The following is a 3,260-nucleotide window of genomic DNA, read 5'->3' as shown; positions in this document are numbered from 1 at the left end:
CCCCTCGGCAGCCATGCGGAACCATGTCAGACTGTGACTGGGAGCTCAGATTTCCCGAAAGGAAAGCTGTGTGGTTAGAAGAGTATAGTTAAAGAAATGCAGTTGTAAACTTCACTCAGAATCAAGTGCGATTGCACCAAGACCCACATTCCTTCGTTGACTCAGCACTTTCACCGAGTGAGGAACATATTGTCACAAAAAGCAGGAACATTTGGCAAAAGAGAATGAGTTTGATTTTTCTTCCTCCAGTTGTTCCAGGGTAAGATCGACCAGGACCGCGTCTGGAGGGTAAAAGCAATGTTAAAATTCACAGAACGAGTGAATCCTTTATACGTCGTTTCCCAGAATACCTGCCCAGGAAGGAGGTCACTGAACTTCTAAACCTTTACCGTTGCAGGCAGAGCATCTGTCATTAGTTCATGGTTGCGCAAAATAATACCTAATTCAGGACAATTGTTTGATCTGGTGATTGCAGTGGAATCGGTCAGTTAGTTGAAGGTTTAGCGTTTCTGTGTAGCTTGATTTAGCGACACTTCCAATTGCTATTTTATTGCTGAAACAGTTGAACAATTGTTAGGACTGTTAAGCTTTTACTGCAGATAGAGAGAGCTTATATTCATATCATTAATAAATAATAGAAATTGCAGTCTTCGTGAATTTAGCACAGTTTTATATCACAAACCTTTATAACTAGTACATACAGCGAGCTTATTGGATGTGTTTGGAAAACTGTGTTTGTTTAGCTCTGAATTGAAGTCTTAATTAACTGTTGTGCTTGAAGACACAAACGAAACATTTTATTGTCAATGTGAAGTATCACACAGTTAAATTGTGACTCTCGGACCCTTCCTTACCAATGGTGAGCAACCGTGATCTTGATGCCGAATGAACAAAATGCAGGAGAGAGACAATAATTAAATGGGGGCACTGAGCTTGATGATTTCTGGAATTCTTTCATTTTTAAACAGCATGAAGCAGCGCTGAGACATATTTTAACGAAACAAGGCAACAAGTGGGTTCGACAGATCTGCACATAACACATCTCAAAATTTAGTGAGGAAAGGGTTTTCAGCAAAAATGTAATGACAGGTGAGAAGCGTCAGCCATTAAATGGACAGTATTCAGCTGCCCAGGTCATTAATTCATTAGTTCATTTATGTCTGTCTTTCTGTCCGCCTGTCTGCCTGACTGCCTATCTCTCTGTATTTCTGTCTCTCACTACTTATTTGTCCCTCTATGTAACAGTCGCTCTGTCTATGCAAGAAAACTGTCACATAATTCACCGACGAGATTTGGCCAATTCAAATTTCTCTTGAAAATATATGCAAGTGAAGATGGGTTACAATTATTTGAAAGAAGTAATACTCAAAGAAAGCTTAAAAATCAGCTCCGTTCCACGAACTCCAGTGACAGGGCAACTGTCTACAAAACTCGAGAAACAATATCACATCCATAAGACAGGTAGACTGCAACAATTAAACTGCATTTGAGTAATTCCAAAAGTTAATGGCTTAAAAGCCAATTAATGGCTTAGAAGACAATTAAAAACATTTTTTTTTTGCTGGAAATCACAGCAGGTCCGGCCGCATCTGTGCAGAGAGAACAAGCCAATGACGACTCGAGTCTGGATGACTCTACGTCAGGTGGGGTTACATGTGCGTGACATGAACCCAAGATCCCAGTTGAGGCCGTCCTCATGAGTGCTGAACTTGGCTATCAGTTTCTGCTTGACGATTTTGCGTTGTCCTTTGTCTCCAAGGCCGTGTTGGAGAATGTTTACCCGAAGGTCGGAAGCTGAATGTCCTTGACTGCTGAAGTGTTCCCCGACTGGGAGGGAACACTCTTGCCTGGCGATTGTTGTGCGGGGTCCATTCTTCCATTGTCGCAGTGTCTGAATGGTCTCGCTGATGTACCATGCTCCGGGGCATCCTTTCCTGCAACATATGAGGTATACAATGTTGGCCGAGTCACATGAGTGCGTACCATGTACCTGGTGGGTGGTGCCCTCACGTGTGATGATGGTATCTGTGTTTATGATCTGGCATGTCTTACAGAGGTTGCTGTGGCAGTGTTGTGTGGTGTCGTGGTCGCTGTTCTCCTGAAAGCTGGGTAATTTGCTGTGAACGATGGTCTGTTTGAGGTTAGGCGGCTGTTTGAAGGCGTGTAGTCGAGGCGTGGGTTAGGCCTTAGCGAGGTGTTCATCGTCATCGATGACATGTAGAAGGCTGCGAAGAACATGGCGTAGTTACCCCACTCAGGGGAAATACTGGATGACGAAGGGTACTCGGTTGGTTGTGCCCCGTGTTTGTCTTCTGAGGAGGTCGATACGATTTTTTGCTGTGGCCCTTCGGAACTGTCGATCGACGAGTCGAGCATCATATCCCATTCTCACGATGGTGTCTTTCAGCGTCTGTAGGTGTCCATCGCGTTCCTCCTCGTCTGAGCAGATCCTGTGTATTCACAGGGCTTGTCCATAGGGGATGGCTTCCATAACGTCGTTAGGGTGGAAGCTGGAGAAGTGGAGCATCATGCGGTTTTCCATGGGCTTGCAGTAGAGTGAAGTGCTGAGGTGCCCGTCTTTGATTGAGATTCATGTGTCCAAGAAAGAATCCGATTCTGAGGAGTAGTCCATGGTGAGTTTGATGGTGGGTTGGAACTTGTTGATGTTATCATGTAGTCTTTTCAGTGATTCTTCGCCGTGGGTCCATACGAAGAAAATGTCATCGATGTATCTGGTGTATAGCATTGGTTGGAGGTCATGTGCAGCGAAGAAGTCTTGCTCGAACTTGTGCATGAAGATGTTGGCATATTGGGGTGCGAATTTGGTCCCCATGGCTGTTCTGTGTGTTTGGTTAAAGAACTGTTTGTCGAAGGTGAAGATATTGTGGTCAAGAATGAAGTGGATGAGTTGCAGGATGGCATCTGGAGATTGGCTGTTGTTGGTGTTGAGTGCTGAGGCTGTCGCAGTGATGCCGTCATCGTGGGGGACACTGGTGTAGAGAGTCTAGACATTCATCATGGCGAGGAGTGTTCCTGGTTCAACTGGTCCGTGGGTGCTGAGTTTCTGTAAGAGGTCTGTGGTGTCGTGATAGAAGCTGGGGGTTACCTGTATGATGGGTTTCAGGATGCCCTCGACGTATGCAGAGAGGTTCTCACACAGGGTTCCGTTGCCTGATACGATAGGACGTCCGGGTGTGTTGGCTTTGTGCATCTTTGGGAGGCAGTAGAAAACTCCCACACGGGGAGTACGTGGGGTGAGA

General features: G+C 45.4%; 1 pseudogene; it reads right to left on the bottom strand.

Annotated features, from left to right (window-relative positions):
- Nucleotides 1–1,967: 1,967 nt before the first annotated feature.
- LOC147088080 (uncharacterized) lies at nt 1,968–3,016 on the bottom strand (annotated as a pseudogene).
- Nucleotides 3,017–3,260: the final 244 nt, after the last annotated feature.

The sequence above is a fragment of the Somniosus microcephalus genome, unplaced genomic scaffold (genome assembly GCF_052327205.1).
Source record: "Somniosus microcephalus isolate GS21.2 unplaced genomic scaffold, FLI_Smic_1.0 unresolved_chr5, whole genome shotgun sequence".
NCBI classification, from domain to species: Eukaryota; Metazoa; Chordata; class Chondrichthyes; order Squaliformes; family Somniosidae; genus Somniosus; species Somniosus microcephalus.
Note: the sequence above shows the minus strand (reverse complement) of the source record. Positions and strands in the feature narration are given on the sequence as shown.